The sequence below is a fragment of the Echinops telfairi genome, unplaced genomic scaffold (genome assembly GCF_000313985.2).
Source record: "Echinops telfairi isolate 266 unplaced genomic scaffold, ASM31398v2 ScPeMD7_7412;HRSCAF=8450, whole genome shotgun sequence".
Taxonomy (NCBI): Eukaryota; Metazoa; Chordata; class Mammalia; order Afrosoricida; family Tenrecidae; genus Echinops; species Echinops telfairi.
Window position 1 is genome coordinate 254283 of NW_022111312.1, and position 17496 is coordinate 271778.

The 17496-nt window shown below is 46.0% G+C and overlaps 1 protein-coding gene across 4 annotated transcripts in view; it reads left to right on the forward strand.

Moving 5' to 3' along the window:
- Positions 1-5249: 5249 nt before the first annotated feature.
- The window catches only part of LOC101659136 (zinc finger protein 883-like), a 31838-nt gene continuing 19591 nt past the window's right edge, over positions 5250-17496 (forward strand). For 2 of the 4 annotated variants that reach the window (XM_045296805.1, XM_045296808.1), the window contains exon 1: positions 10709-10892. The gene's annotated coding sequence lies outside the window, so the exon portion shown is untranslated. Of the gene's footprint in view, positions 5303-10708; positions 10893-17496 lie in introns of those variants that run through there. The other 2 variants (XM_045296806.1, XM_045296807.1) reach the window with 2 other exon arrangements.

Here is a 17496-nt window from a genome sequence, read left to right on the forward strand (position 1 = left end):
GCTGCCTAAACAAGTCATTCTCAAGCAGCTAAGTCTGGTATATATTTTGGGGAGACAACTTAAGAGAAATCCTTCTGTTCCCCACATTCTACCTTTCCCCACCGGTTGCTATGAGCTGGCATCAACTTGATGTGCGTGAGTTTGTTTGTATCTTCGCTTTTGGAAGAATAGGACAGAAGATACACTCCACCCAAATTCCAATGAAGGCCTTGCTGGATCTCTTGAAGCTCTCTCCGATCCCCCCTTTCTTCCCACTCCTGAGAGCTGTTGTGTGCAGCCCTTGACCATGTGCTCTATAAACTGGCATGGCTTTTTTTCTGGTGTCAAATGTTTAAATGTATCCTTATAACCCTAGAAACCCCCACCTAAGTCCATAATTTCACCAGCTGCCCACCTCTGAGTGCCTGTGTGGTTCCTCCAGCAGCTGGTGCTCGGTAACCTGTTCATATTTTCCTACTATAGAAACACAAGCTCCAACTCATTGATCATGGGGCTTGTATTTCTAGCCTCAGCCACTTTCACAGCATAAAATTTCATAGACCAAGGAGCCTTGAGGTTCAAAGCACAACATGCAAACCCCACATTACCAAGGGTCCTTTGTAGATCATGTGCTTAGGGACAACTATCTTCTAAAATGTGGCAAGCGCTGGGGAGCTTGAGGTCATGAAATTGAACACTTCAGTTTGGGGAGAGCTTGGGGGTACGAGTGACCAGTCTCTGAGTCCTGAGTGACCCATGGAGGACAGAACACGGGGCTGTGCAACTCCAGGGGCCTTCGTGGGCATCTCTATCAGGGACACCCCTAGACTGTGAGGATGGCGCCCCTGGAGTTGGGGCACACTCAGCCCAGGGGATGGCACAAAGCATGTAAAAACTCTCTATGGAGAAATTGGTCTTTGCCCTCCAGCTTTTAGAGTGAGGGCAGCTTTCTTGCAAGGAAGCGGATACCTGTGTTAGAAGCGGAGGGAGAACAGAGCCAACACCTGAACTGGACCACCTCGTTTGCACGGAAGTTCTAAGAGCTGATCCAGGAGCAGGCCAGTTTCCAAGCCCCTAGCTTGAATCCAGCTCCCACTAAAGTGTTAGAAAATGACCTGAGTGCTCCCCGAAGATGTGAACAGATTGCATGATGGAATCTGATCTCGCACGTTGCCATTCTCGTCCCTGTTTTAGGAACAGGAGAAAGAATACTGCTTTGCTCGTCCTCCCAACCCAGAGTCACAGGGCTCAAAGTCAGCAGTTACTACACTCACCCTCACTCCCTACCAGTCCCTAGGGGTGGTCTGATTTCTCTCTGGGATGAGAGAGGAAAGTAGTTAAACTGAGGCCAGGGGCCCCAAGAAGATACACTTTTCATCTGGGCAGGTGCTGATCACAGCCCTCAGTCACCTCCCTGGCAGTTTCCTCCCCATGTCAATAGACCAGAAGTGCCATCTCCTCAATCCTGCTGGAGTGGGAGCGAGGCTGAGACAGAGGTAGGGTGCCCCAGAATACTTCTTTATGGGTTAGCTCAGAGAGAATGGCTATAAGGTCCATCTTCTCGGCCTTTACCAGGGAGAGAAAGGGCCCCAAAGTAGCTCCCTAAATGTTCTTGGCCCATTCTGTGACATGTGAAAGTAGGTGGGGAAATCAAGGCCCTACTCCACCCCTGAAAACACATCCCCCTGCAGCTGCCTAATGTTCAAGGAGTAGATCCTGGGACAGGCCTTTATGGTTGTTTGTTTCTGTTCTTTGTCATTTTGATAAGCCCTCGGTATTTTCTTTCATTGGATTTTTTATGATCAAATTACTAGGAAAATATAAGGTGCCAAATAAGGCTCCCAGGGTGGAGATGAACGAGCAATATCACTGTCACTCTCCCTGCCTGCTGGTCCCCTCAAGATGCGATCCAGGAACTCAGGAAGGGTAGATTCTGGCCACCTCCCCTCACCCCAGCAGAGCACAGACACAAGCCAAAGCCGTTTGGGGAGCCAAAGTGCATGTATTGAGGAACAGGAACTATATAGGGTCGGAGGAGAACTGGAATAGCATGTAAGGCAGGGTGCTCACAGTTTTTCAGTATGCAAGCTGCTTATAAAATGATTAAGTCAAAATGACCTACCAACAACAAAAATGCAAAACATATATTTATTTTTCTTTATTACATTTATTCATAAATGCATTGAGAATTCTTTAGATGTACAATGTATGTTTATGTACCTTGCAGAACCGCATGAGTCCATATTGCACAACACAATTAACTATGCACAGTTTTGGTCATTACCTGAGTTTACTGTGATGACTTGCACTGAATGGAATGAGCCAGGGAGGCATAGTCCGGACAGTAGCTGCTGACAGCCAGCCTCAAGCACACTTCCAATGATCATCAGTCATGGTAGAACAGTACTTGGGCTTAGTGATCTTTGTGTGGGAAAAGGCTGACTCACATAAATAAGTAAAGCCGAATAATGCAGTCAAGGAGGTAGCACATGTTCTCATGTTTGGGTACTTTCCCTCTGCGAGTAAGTTCCAGAACTGTTCATGCGCGCTGGACTTCAGCTGAATGTCGGCTTGTAGTGTCAAAATCTCCCATTCCGTATGAAAGTGATAGGTTTTTGCCTTCTTAATTGGTCCAGCTCCTCCACTTATTTTAATACCCTTTCTTACGTTTAAGAGGAAAAAAACCAAGGTCTAAAAATTGGCGATAACTTAGCTTGTCAGTTTTGCTGCACTTAGCGCAGTTGTTTGGAATGCATTTGACACCTAAGATTGCATCTGATTGGTACCATTGTATATTAATTAAGTGACGGGATTGATGATAGGCTTACGTCTATTTGTTTTTAATGCCATTTGATCTACCCACACTACATTTACGCTGAGCTAGTAGATCATGATGGATGTATTGAGCACCCCTGATAAAAGGAATGTGCTCCCTTGACAACAAGACAAAACTTGAGAAACAAGGCCTGGTGGAAGTGAGCACAGGGCTGTGGGATGGTATGTTGAGTGGTGAAGACAGTCGGAGGCCCCCACATCCTTGACCTCTGCTGACAGTGACTGACTGGGCACACAGGTCTTCTGAAAGGCAGTGTTAATTAATGGCATTGACTCCCCCCATTGTGCAGGGGTTTCTGCCTCCCTGGTGGGTCCATTTGTTTTTATTAGCACTCTGATCCCCAAGGGTGACATGGTGACAGAGACAGAGTAACACCTTTTTTTTTTAAATCGTTTTATTAGGGGCTCATACAACTCTTATCACAATCCATACACATCAATTGTGTAAAGCACATTTGTACATTTATTGCCCTCATCATTCTTAAAACATTTGCTCTCCACTTAAGCCCCTGGCATCAGGTCCTCATTTTACCCCCTCCCTCTCCGCTCTGCCCTCTCTCATGAACCCTTGATAATTGATAAATTATTATTTTGTCATACCTCGCCCTGTCCGACGTCTCCTTTCACCCACTTTTCTGTTGTCCGTCCCCCAGGGAGGAGGTCACATGTAGATCCTTGTCATCGGCTCCCCCTTTCCAACCCACTCTCCCTCTACGCTCCTGGTATCACCACTCACAACGGAGTAACTAACACCTTTCACTCCTGTGCTCAAGGTAACAGGGAGCCTTGAAGTTGGATGAATGGCCCTGACATGGATGCTAATATTTCTGGCTTTTTAAAATTATTATTATTGTTTAAATATTTATTTATTTGTAGCTTTTGTTGGCTTTTTCACTTAACTTTGAAACATACAACTGTGGATGAATTTTAACGTGCCAGCATAATTGTCTGCACATCAGGACCTCCTGCGTTTTTGACGTGGCCATGGCTCTGGGCAGAGGCTGAAGCAGGCTTTCTTTTCTGTACAGCATCATGTTGTTCTGTCTTATTGATGTGGGCAAGTTCTTTGGGGGGAAAATCCTTATATTTTTTTCTGAAGGGATTCTGTGGATGAGCATTTCCCTTCTCCCTGGGAATATGTGCCTTCTCTATTGTGAGCTGGAGGGAAGAGGACCAGCGGAGTGCCCTGGGCCTCTACTGATGTCTTCTCTTGGGCAAGTTCACTCAACCCACTGGCAGGGAGGAGCCCAATCCTGCAACCCTTCTTGATGCTCTTTTGTCTTGGGCCTCCTCCTAAAATCTTATGCTATCTCAGTAGGTGCAGAAATCTCCCCATAGTATATCCATGGATCCTGAAGTTTTGGGATCTTGTCCTAATGCAGCCTTAGGCTCCTCCCTTCATCCTCCATCAGATCATTTAGCAATTTCCAAACTGGCATGTTCTCACTGGGTCCAAGATTGAGATGGGACTGGGAGGACTGAAAGCCAAAACATCTGAGGCAAGGAGCACATCTGAGGCACAGAATCCAGCAATTCTTTTTTTTAAATCTTCAGGTCCTTTTGTGTGTTAATTGAGAAAAATGAGCCTTTCTTCACAGGTAAAATTTACACTGGAGAAAGTCCTCAGGGGACCAATCCACTCTGGTCTTTAAGGTGACTAAATGTCCAAATCAAATCAATGGTTGTGAGTTTTGATTTTGTGCATTAATATAATGTCATGACACATGTCCTCGCGGTTAGCACATATATTTTTCCTCCTCTATGTCTCACTACACGACCATACTTGAATGTTCTTGTCCGCCCTGCCAAGTTCATGACCCCAAGCTCCCTAGTTCCTGCCACCTTTTAGAAATCATTAGTCCCTAAACACATGACAAGCAAAGGAGCCCTGGTGATGTAGGGTTTACATGCTGTGCTTCTAACCCCAAGGTCAGCAGTTCCAAACCACCTGTAAGTGGTGGTTTTACCGAGAAAGCTTGAGGTCTCTTGTGGAAACTCACAAGGCCAGTTCTACCTTTTCCCATAGTGTCGCTATGAGTTGGCATCAATTCCATGGCCGTGAGTTTGTTTCTTCTTTTTTGGATGACGATGCCAGAAAATATACTTCACCCTAGGTTCTGATCAAAAGCCCCCTCAGATCTGTTAGAGCTCTCTGATTCCCCCTTTCGCCCACTCCTGAGAGCTGTGGTGTGTAGCCCTTGACCGTGTGCTCTCTAAATGATCATGTCTTCATTTCTGCTGTCACGTGTTTAAGCGCTTCTTTATAACCAGGTGGGACCAAGGGAATCCCCCTGTCCCTCTCCAGACTCTGCGCAGCACAACCCCTCCCTCCTCTAGGCGTCGCTCCGAGGCCACGCCCCTGTCCCCGCCCCCGACGCACAGGCCCCGCCCCCGACGCAAGGTTGCGTTCCACCGACGAGGCTACTTCCTGCGGAAGTCGCTTCTCCGAAGAGAAGGCGCCCAGCGAAGGCCCTGAGAGCTGCGGTAGGTGCGTGTTTGAGTTTCTCATTCAATGGGCGCGTGGCGGGCCTTGCTGGCCCGGCGCCCCTAGCTGTTTCCGGGGTCCCTGCGGCCGTTAAAGGCCCCGCACCCCGTCCTCCCCTGGTCCTGGCTCCTCGTGACCTTTCCGGTTAAATCCACTCCCGGCCCTTCTCCGACCTCTCTGACTTCGGCCCCAAGGGCTCCGTACCCCCGTTTTCCTGCTCGGAGCCCCCCGCGGACCCTGCCTCTCTCGCACTGTGGAAAGGCCCAGCGCGGGATGGGTTCTGACCTTTGACCTGGTCCTTCCGTGTGAGGTGAGAGGCCCCTGCCCCGGCTGACTCTTAATGCCAGGGGAGGCCCGCCATGCGGTCGTCAGCTGGTCATATTGGCCCCTAAGCCCCTCTGTGTGGATTCTGAACTCAGCGTGCGCTGTACTTTAGGGTGCAAAAACCTCAGTCTCCAATATGATTTAAGGAGGACTTTTGTTCCGTCTTAAAAGAGACAGTCACAGAGACATCATCTGGTTGAGGGAGGCCATTCGCAGGAGTCCAAATAGCTTCTGGGTATTCAAATCAGGAATTAGATAAATAAGGCTTGGAAGAGAGGAAACACAAATGCATGATTGGTGGCAGATCAATACATCACAAGTTAGACCACAGAAGCAGGAACGGGACCATGATTGGGGCAGTACATTGTCAGATAAGAGATCTTTCAAGATTGGTCCAGGGCCTTCTGACCAAGGGGTTTAGGGCACAACCGATAGGGCATGACCCAGGACTGTGACCCCTGGCCTGGGCTGGCTGGAGTGAGGTGGAGGGAATGCCCTTTCCCAGGCCCTTTGCTGGCCGGCAAGGTTGTCTGCATCCTTGGTTCATGATTAGAATTCAGGGCTTCCTGTATGTGGGACCCTGCAAGTGGATGAAGGCCGTGACAGCTCTGTGTAAGCGCACTCACTTCCATCAGTTGATTCCAATTCATATGTGCCGTCCATGGCCCTGGGAAACCGGGATGCTCAGAATTTAAGCCCTAATACAGCTCCCGAGATTCGTCTCCCAATTTCTGCTGAAACTGGACCTGCCCCCTAGGATGTGCTGAACCCACTTGGAGCTATTTCCTTAAGTAAACCTCACCTTAATATGGGCTCAGTTTCCTGTCACATTGTGCACACCCCTCCCCACCCCCGTCCATCCCTCTATAGGAATTTCCTTTTTACTCCTCATAATGACAGAATCCAGCAATTTTTTATTTAACTTCAGGTCCTTTTGTGTATTAATTTGAGAAAGATGACCCTTTTTCATGGGTAAAATTTACAGTCTTGGAAATCCACAGGGGACAGAGCCACTCTGCTGTATAAAGTCTCTATGTGTCCTAATCGACTCAATGGTTGTGAATTTTCATTTTGTGCATTAATCTAATTTAATGACACATGGTCAGCACACACGTTGTTTAGAGGAATTTCATTCTTCGTGGTGACACAGTTTAAATTGGTCGTTTATCAATTATCACTCTAGATACAGAAAGTTTTCTTGGAACCAAGTTGTAAGTCTATAAACACTTTTTAATCTTTTTATTTGTTTATTTCATTGATTAGGTCTGATTCTTGTTCACTCTTGTTTGATTTCACTGTGTAAAAACTGGTTTAATAGCCTTTTTTGTATGTGGATATCTATCTATCTAATTGTGTGTGGAATCTATCTAATTGAAGAATTATCCAAGAATAGAATTGGTTGGTGTGGTAATATATTGTCTGAATTAAAATGAACTGACATTGTCTATATGTCACACTGTATCCAAGTGACCTTGATAAAAGGCTGTTCTCAGTTGCACTCTAGTGGATTCTGTTAGTGATGCCATGTGACCTCAGGCTCCTGTAGGATTCTGTGCTATCAAGTGTGTGAAGAGCTTACCACACTGGAACACAACTGCTCACCTTTCTTGTAGCCTTCAATTGTTTCACCCCTGCAGGTAGGAGATGCCACATCTCAGATGAGGGGCCAGAGTGTCTCCTCTCACTGGTTCTCCCTTCCCCACCACTATTCACCCCTGGCTAAATGGCAGAATGACTTGTGTTTTGTAGCAGTTTCATAACCCCAGGCTCCCCAGCGCCTGCCACATTTTAGAAATTAGTCATCCCTAAGCACATGACACACAAAGGCCCGTTGGTGGTGTAGGGTTTACATGTTGTGCTTTGAACCCCAAGGTCAGTAGTTCCACACCACCAGTGGCTTTTCTTAAGAAAGACTGAGCTTTTCTGTTCCCTAAAGAGTTGCCATCTTGGAAACTCACTAGGAGAGTTCTACCTTTTACCATACAGTTGCTCTGAGTTCCAATCAACTGGATGGAAGTGAGTTTGCTTGTTTGTTTGTTTTTGGAAGCACGTGACAGAACATGTACTCTACCCTATGTTCCTATTAAAGATATAGCCCATCTGCTGGGGCTCACTCTGATTCTCCCATTATTCCCACTCCTGAGAGCTGTGGTGTGTAGCCTTTGACGGTGTGCTCTCTAAACTGTCATCTCTTTATTTCTGATGTCCCATGTTTAAGTGTATCTTTATAACCATAGAAATCCCCACCTAATTCCATGCTTTCACCAACTGCTCCCTCTGAGTGCTGTGTGGTTCTTCCTGCAGCAGGTGCTCAGTAATCTTTTTATATTTTCCTGCTATAGAAGCACAAGTTCCAACTCTCTGATCATGTGGTTTGTCTTTCTGGCCTGAACTGCCTTCACGGTGTGTAAACTGTAGTAGGAACTATCAGGTGCAGACCAAGGAGCCCAACCTCAGTCTCAAAGGCAGTCAGTCCTCTTACCAGGTTATAGAGGTGACCCTCCAGGAGTCAGGACAAAGGCCAGAACTCTCTCTATTGTTATTTCCCTTTGAATCCACTCTGACTCATGATGACCCCTAGCGGTACAGAGGAGAACGGTTCCTTAGGGACTTCCAGGTGGTGTTTTCCGAGACCCTTGAGGTGGATGTAAACTGGCCTCCTTTGGGCTTGGCCATCAAGCGCTTCATTGTGCCCCTGAGGAGCCACAGCCAGGCCTTTAGATGAGATGCAGTTCCTCAGCCCAGAAATACAACTTGAGCAAGTCCCTTGTACTCTGTTCTTCATCCTATGCTCCCTCTAGAAATGCTTGCTGCTGACCCTGTCCTTTGGTTTAGTGACTCATTTTCTTTCATCCCTTCTCTTTCAGAGCTTCTTGAATCATCCAGTATTTTACTCTGGATCCTTCAAGTTTCCAACTGCAACTCTTAATTTTTTCTTCCTCTTCAGCTTCAGTTTATTGCAAGTGCTCTTCCCGTTTAGTTCACAGATTCCAGGTTTGTCACATTCTGTTGTGATATCTCTTCTGACACCTACTGTGTTCGTTTTCATTCTTTCCTGTCATAAATGACATTTTTCTCTTTTCAGTTCTCTGGTCATTGGTGTTCAGTGTATCAAAGCTGCTCTTGCTATGGTCTCTAAATGTGCATGGATACACTCGGGTCATACTTTGGCTCTCTTACACTTTGCTGTTGGTTTCTGCCCGTAGCAACTGTATCTTTGTTGTTGTTTTTTTACCTTTTAAGATTTTATTTATTTATTTTAATAATTTTATTGGGGGTTATTATAAATCTTATATAAAAATCCATCATTCAGTGGTATTAAGCACACTTGTACATATATTGCCATCAACATTTCCAAAACAGTTTCTTTCTACTTGAGCCCTTGGTTTCAGGTCCTCTTTTTTTCCCCCTTTGCAACTGTGTCTTACAGCTACCGTGTCTACACCAGGAGAAAAGGCTGCCTGGTTTTGCCACCTTCCTTTCAATTGCTGTTAAGTCCTAGCCTATTGTGGCAGCCGCTGTGTCTGTCCGTCTCTTCCATGTTCTGTGTTCTGTCACCAAACATTCTCTACTTAGCTATTGAGTTCATTACGCAGAACTCAGAGACAGTATTCATGATTAAGGTGTTTATTGATGTCATTATTACAATGAAGGTGAGAAATGCTCAGGATAGAGTGTGGGAGTAGCCAGGCCCCCACAACTAATCACGGATTCGGTAGGCGCAATTGTACGGTTAAGATATATATAAAGGTTATAATAAAGTCATGGAGAAATGGGAGAGAGAGTCAAATAAAGAAGTCAGACACATATCATGGTAGCATGCTCTCCTCAGCCCACTTGGTGGTTCACAGGGAGATGGGAGACTGGAGGGCAGGAGAGGGGGAAGGGAAGGAGGACAAGGGGAAAGGAAACAGGGGAGCAAAGAACCCAGGAGAGGAAGGGGGAGTGGGCAAAAGGAGAGAGTGTTCTTTGTTGCTAACTGAGGTTTATATATCTTTGGGGGGCGTGCAGGCCCCCTAATTACAGGAAAAGACATATGTCACTGGAAGGAGTTGTACTATAGGTAATATAGTAATGGGAGGGGGATGAAACTAGGGGTATACAGACAACAGGAAGGGGAGAGATTGGGGCATACATGTGACAAGATGGGTGGATCCCAGATTAAGATGGCAGCCTAATTTTGGATGTCACTGAGCAGGTTTCACCTGTTCTCTGGCTCTTCATGGAAATCATTATCAGTAGGGTGTGAAGCCCACCTACAGTGGACCAGACAGCAGTCTGAATGCCTTCAGGGAGAATATCTCTAAGCATTTGATCTCCCATCACCATGTTGGCAAACAGCCTCTAATGTTTGGCATATCTTTCCGGGAGACAAAGCTGGGGATGTCTTTTTATATCCCACAGATAGAGTTGTTCCAGTAGTGCCTGTTACAGAGTTCTTTGGGGGTGCCGAGGAGGGCAGGGGGAGCAGCTAATAAACAGCGAAAGGATGTGCCCTTCTGCTTTAAGCCTCAGAGCAAAGGCATTCATTTCCAGGTCCCATGGGTCAACAAACCTACGCACCCAATTATGGGCTTAGATGCACCCCCACCCCCCTGCCACATGCTAGTCCCCTGCCCCAATGGCCTCAGCATTACTGTCTGTGTGTCTCGGGGAGCCCAGCACTCTGTCCTACTCCAGCTCCTGCTTCTGGTTCTGCTACTGCCCCTTCTCCATTCCTCTCATGTCAGAGCTCTCTCTGCATCAGGAGGTTCACGTTTCTAGCCCGGGCAGGCCTAGATGCTCCGCATGTTCTTGGATGTGGACACTCGTCAGACTTTGCCCTTGTTGATAGCGGAAGGGGCCTGTGAAGTACGTGAACAATGCAAGCCTGTGATCTGGGATGCGGGATCAGCATCTGCCTTTTATGCAGATGTCCTCAGAATGGAACATGACCTTGAGTCTGGGAGGAAGCTCTAGCTAGGGCAAGAGTCAAGGGCCAAGATCCTGGCATTTCCTCCGTACTGAACCGTGTGTCCTTCCATTTCAGGTCCCAGGTGAATGGAGACTTGGTCTATTTTAGGCAACTGGAGACTAAGGGCAACGTTCTTGCTCACACCTTGCCTCCTGAGTCAGGGTTTTAACCCTTCTGACTGACTGCGGACCACACATCATTCACCTGTGTCCAAACAACCTAGTGCCTCTGCTTCTACTCCCAGCCCTCTCTGAATTGTGTTCTTGAAGTCAAAGAGCTCATTCAACAAGACTTAGAGAAGGTGGAGCTGGGATGGTGAGTCCTACAGGGAAGGGGTGTGTGGTAGCTAAGGGAAAAGAGGCTGATTGCATGTACTGACGTGCTGCTTACTGCTGGCCCTGAGGTCCCTCAGTAAGGTGAAAAGGTGGCAGAGGAAGCGTAGTGTCTGAACTCTAAAAGGCATCTGGGGTCTCAACTCAGCCGTTAGTGGGCCTTTCCTGTGGGCCCACTACCCAGACCCTGGAGCCATTTGTGTACCAGTTCTAAAACAACAGTTCTACCTCTTCCTCTGTGTGATGTGGTAGAAAATGGAAGAGAGTTGCTGAAGGTTCTGCCTGTTAATGGAGTCCTAGGTGGGCTTGGTCCTCCTATGAATTCTTCAATGAATGAGGCCCCAGGGACAGGGAGTCCAGTCCGGTTGTGTGTGGGCTCTCCAGATGGTTCTGATTTGGAGGGATGTTATTTCCCGGAGGCTTTGCATTGTGTGGGAGGCCTCTCTTTCCGGTGTGAGTGCTAACCCAGCCGCCCATCTCTGCAGGAGCTGGTGTTAAGTCCTGTACTTTTCAGCCGCTCCCCACAGTGTGGAGGAGGAATCTGTAATAACAGTGGGCTTTGCTGCTGGGGGCGCTCATCGTCTCAGGTGATGCATTGAACTTCTTGGGTTTACAGTTCCTGGAGCAGCTGGTGCTTCTCCTGAGCCATTTTCACATGATTGCATGACAATTTCTCAAATACAGAAAAAACACCTGTTTGAATGGATGTAAGAGTGACAGTTGAGGTAAACCTATTATTTCTTCTCTCTTACACAATAGGTATCTTAGAATTTGCGCTATTTAAATAACACATTTTCCTGGGCTTTGAGTAACAGGACATAAAAAATCACCATCATTGAGTTAATGCCCACTCATCGCAATCCTATAGGACAATGTAGACATACCGCGGTGGGTGTCTGAGACTAACTCTTTATGGGAGTAGAAAGCCTCAACTTTTCCCCTCAGAATGGCTGGTGGTTTCAAACTACTGATGTTACCATTCACAGCCCTGTTTGTAACCCAGAAAACGCCTCCCTGTTGCCCATCAATGGTCTCGGTTGTAATTTTCACATATTTTCTAAGTGGACCCTTGCGTGCTGTCTACTATTTGGTTTGACAAGCTTGCTTTCCAAAAACTTCAAACTCACTGCCTTCAAGGTGTTTCCAATGAATAGCGAGCCTGCAGGAGGGACAACAACGACTGACCTTGCAGTTGGCAGCTCGACACAGGAGCCACAGGCTCCTCTAGTGATAGAAATGTGAACTCCAAGATCAGGTTTCCAAAGTTCAGATAGAGAAGCCTTCTGAAATCAGACAAGTTCTATGGAAATAAGGGCTTTTCGCACGACTTTGTAAACTCCCCGATGGAACTGTCTTTCATGTGTTATGCTATTGTTTATCGCTCTTATTGTCAATTCATGACAACTCTTTGCAGTTTAGTTTTGCCTGTTTGGATCTTTCTGCATGTTAAACGCTAACCCTACCCCTTGATTCCACGTGGTGACGCGGAGTGTGTCAGTAAAGCTCCAGTCCACGGGGTTTTCAGTGGCTGACTTGTCAAACATTGGTCACACATCTTTCTTCCAGGCACTTGTACTTTACCTTCAATCTCCAACCTCTAAACTATTTTTTTTTGGCTAGCTGTGTACTCTATTTTGTACACTAGTCAGGGAGAACATTTAGGCACCCGCACCTTAAAGGGAGAGTGCTTCCTGTCAGCACCCTGCATTGCGTTCTGTGTCGTGAATCAACTTCCCTCAGAAACCAGTGGGACCTTTTTGAGGGTTGTCATCTGGTTTTGTTAGTCTTTTTAAAAAAATCATTTTATTGGGGGCTCATACAACTCTTATCACAGTCCATATATACAGCCATTGTGTGTCAGGCACATTTGTACATTTATTGCCCTCATCATTCTCAAAACATTTGCTTTCTACTTGAGCCCTTGGTATCAGTTCCTCATTTTTTTTTCTCTCCCTTCCCACTCCCCCCCTCCCTCATGAACCCTAGATAATTTATAAATTATTATTATTTTGTCATATCTTACAATGTCCGACGTCTCCCTTGACCCGCTTTTCTGTTGTCTGTCCCCAGGGAGGAGGTTATATATAGCTCCTTGTAATCGGTTCCTCCTTTCCACCCTACCTTCCCTCCACCCTCCTGGTGTCGCCACTCTCTCCACTGGTGCTGAGGGCTTCATCCGCCCTGGATTCCCTGTTTCCAGTTCCTATCTGTACCAGTGTACATCCTCTGGTTTAGCCAGCTTTGTAAGGTAGAATTGGGATCATGATCGTGGTGGGGAGGAAGCATTTAAGAACTAGAGGAAAGTTGTGTGTTTCATCGTTGCTACACTGCACGCTGACTGGCTCGTCTCCTCCCCGCTACCCTTCTGTAGTCTTGTTAGTCTGTTATGTGGTCCTATAATGATACTTTCTTGGCAAATAGATTAGAGCTCCATGTATGAATTAAGTGTATTTGAATACAGTAGTATATGTGAACTGAGGAGCCCTGGTGTTGCAGTTAAACATAGATTAAACAGGTTAAACATAGATTGCTGCTGCAAAGTGTGCTATTGAAACTCACCCAAACTGTACGGGAGAATGATGAGTGCCTGCTCCTCATCGTACAGTACAGTATTGTACAGATGTTCAGTCCTAAAAATAGAAAAAGATGTACAGTCCTGGGAATCCTGTAGGGCAGTTGTCCTTTGTCTGATAAGTTTACTATGCGTTGGACTAGATAGTTGACAGGGAGTTGTGTGAGGACAAGCGCGGGCCTTATTCTTTACAATTTCTTGATTATGTGTCGCTAAATGTAATTAGATACACATTTTTTGCAAACTTGCGAAGTATAACAAAAATTGTGACTATTGGAAACTGATTTATTGATGGAGGATGGTTGCTTAGGAGCATGGTACGTATTTCTTGACTGCAGCCTATTTGGATATTATTTTCTCTTTCAGTCTCAATCAGAGTCCTTTCTGACATCTTTTACCCTTAAGAAAACTTAGTTGGTCAAGCTGGGGTTTGACCATCTTTAAACAACCAGGCAAACTCCCACCTGCTGCCTTGTGGTGTCTTCCCCTCTGGGAACAATCTCTTTTCAGCTGCCCATGGGTTAATCCCACCACATCCTTTAACTCACTACTGTTTTCACTAAATTTAGTTAGACTACAGAGGCCACAGGATGAAAGAGAGGCCCACACCGAGGGTGCCATAGACAGGTACACAGAATGATTTCAGGGTAAAAATCCAGGTACAGACTCTCTGTGTGTTTCACACAGTTTTGAAGACAGATGTTTACCTTTGACCTCAGTACCCCCAATTAATTAAAATCATTTAAAGAATACCTTTATAGTTGTTAGATGCCATCAAATTTACTCCAAATTATAGTGACCCTCTGTGCCTGTGGTGGTGTAGTGGGTTATGCACTGGGCTGCTAATGCCAACGTGAGTCTTTAGAAACCAGCAGCTGTTCAGTACTAAGATGAGGCTTTCTACTCTCATAATCCCAGAGACCCATAGGACAGGTCCAGCATGTCCAAACGAGTCTGTGTGACTAAGACTTGTGTGGATGCCTGTTATTCTGTTTAATTTTTTTTTAATGTAGAACAGAAGTAAGCCCTGTCCTGTGACCTCAATCCTGAGTTCAATATGGTCAGTATTTTTCTTGGAGACTGAAATGGTGACTGCCTAGCTCTTTCCGTACTGGACCTGAAGGTCTCCGTTTGTATCTGGTATCATAACTAGTATCTCCATGCTCCTTTTGTTTTTGCAGTGTCTGAATTTCTGTGTGTGCTTATTGCTATAGTTAGCTTTTGATACGGAGACTGACCATGTTGCTTCATTTTCCCAGCCATGAAGGGCAATTGTTCTCTTTGCTTGTATGTTTCCAGTTGTAGTCGTTGAGCATCTCAACTCTAAATGAGCATTTGCAAATCCTTCAGATGTAACCCCCATGTTGGTGGAATTTCCTTGAAAAACCAGGGTTCCCGTATCAGTGTGCCCTCAAATGGTCATTTTGTTTCTTCCTACACTAGCTCACAAAATATAGATACCATAAAATATATAGATATATATATACCCTTAAGGACCTGATAGAAAGCAAATGTTTTGAGAATAATGATGGCAACAAATGTACAAATGTGCTTGACACAGTGGATGGATGGATGGATGGATGGATGGATGGATGGATGGATGGATGGATGGATTGTGGTAGGAGTTGTACGGGCCCCCAATAAAATGATTTAAAAATAGATAGATACATAGATACCCTGAGTTACTGTTTATCCCCACCTGTGCTCACAGACTGGATGATCATGTGACACTGTCTTTTTGTTCTTGTTAGTTGGCTGTGGAATCTGTTTCAACTCATAGCCACTCTACCTATGCAGGATAGAACCACTCCATAGGATAGGAAAGCCATGAGCTCTCAGAACAGATGAATTTGGATTTGTTTTTGTTTTTTGTTTGTTCAACAAACTGTATCTGCTTTGCCTGCGTGTCAGTATTACCTAAATCAATTTAATAAGTGAAAAGCCAGATAGAAGGACTTGAAGGGAAGCAGTCTTACCCGAGAAAGATGGCTCTGCTAGGAGAAAGAGGTCCAGGTTGTCTGAATTGAATAGACTGTTTTCTTTACTTGTTCTCTCTACTGTACAGTGGATCACTGGGTTATCTCTGCAATTGATGATTGACAGCCAGAATAAGACAACAGGCTTCTGAACAGAAATGTAGTTGCCAGGCATTTAGCGTGAGCCACACGGACGTGCACGCTGACCCTGACTCAGCAACGTAGCTCTTGAGCGACAGCATCTGCTTCAGAGAGGCAGGGGACTCAGTGAGCTATTGTGGCCAAATCTCTTTGGAAATTCCTTCAAATATCACAGCTGCTCAATAAATGCAAACTCTTATCAGGAGTATATTGTAGGAACAGAACCCTATGGGTCCCGTAGTTTACTTGGTTAGTTGTTAACCCTTACCTCCATGGTTTAAACATACCAGCTATCCCAAGAGAAGCGATGAATGTGAAAATCGGGCTTTTATTCAAGAGCGCTTTTGCCTGTGTTCTTATGTGATATGTTCTGACTAATCTGAGCCGTTAAAGATAGAGAGGAATAATAGTGAGTTGGTCACAGACAATCTGTGGAGAGAGAAGGTCGTTGTGCTAGAAGAGATGTCCAGTCTGTGGGATGGCGTGTAATGAAGAGGAAGTGAGTCTAGACAGTAATGGAATGAGGCCGATAGCTCTCCCCTGATGGCCATCCTTAGCAGAACACAGAACCCTGTGTCTGATGTCCATGAAGTCTGTTTCCAGGACTGCCATCCTCCCCCGCCTTTCACTTACTGGAGTTCACGGTACCTTGTTGAACTAAGAATATGTGGGCTGTTTTAGGATGCCGTGGCTGTTGAAGATGTGGCTGTGGACTTTTCCCCGGAAGAGTGGGCCTTGCTGCATCATTCCCAGAGGAAACTATAGGCATGTGATGATAGAAACTTTCAGAAACCTGGCCTCAGTGGGTATGGATGCTTTTCTGTTTTGAAATGTCATCCTGTTTGATAATCCTCCAGTACACAATCAGAATAATGGGAATACCTTATTAAATATGACAAATGTAGCCATTTCCTCTCGGCATCTTGCATGTCCTGGCTTCCTCGTACCTGTAAAGCTCTCACTATTAATCTAACTTCTTACTTCATTTGTGACTCAGCGCTCGACGTGTAAGTAATAACTATTAACACTGATTTCATTGGTGCACAGAAGATACTTGTGTTTGGGGCCTGGTGAAGACTCTGAGTTTGTTACAAGTATGACGTGATCATTTTGCTGGTACTGAGTTGACCCAGGTCTCAATTTCAGCCCTTGAAGGAGAGAGTATTGTCTTGGTGTCAGGGAAGTGGTGTTACCGCCCTAGCTTCTCTTGCCGTGCCTTTCTTCATGAGCAGCATGTCAGCTACGCCCCTCAGACATCATCCTGCCCCAGTGGGGGGTGGGGGGGCTGTGGGAACCTGCGTTGTCTAGAGAACAAAACCATTGACAGGCGTATATGTAAAAGAAAGAGCTTTATATTAAGAAGAAATATTTTCTCAAAAAGCCACCGCAGCCTTGTGTAACAGATGTCTATGGGTCCCATGCTAGGGGGAGCCCTCCCCATCCTCAAGTGATGCAGGCTGATGCTGCAGAATGGTGAAGCGAGTTGCAGGGAGACCACAGGCTTGGTGAGTTGCAGGAAGGCAGAGTTGGTGGCAAATGCCAGGTTGACAGCAGAGCTCTGGGTCGAGCAGACCACACAGGGACTACCTGAATGGAAGCCCAGAGTCCCCGCAAGCAGGAAGAGAAAAGAAAAATTGTCCCTTCTCCTCTCTCTGTCATATAAAAAGTCATACCTCAAGGCAGCACCAACCCGCTGCCACCTGATTGAAGGTTTGGTTTTATCCCTACCTCAACACGGGTACAGTCAAGTTGATATAAAATCAAAGAACCACAAGGGCTCTAGAAGAAGGGATCTTTTGGAGCACCACATTTGTGTGAAGGGGTGACCGCTCAACACACAGTGGAGAACAGTTACTTGAGTGGTGAGGCATAGGTGCTTCACAGATACCGATCTGGTC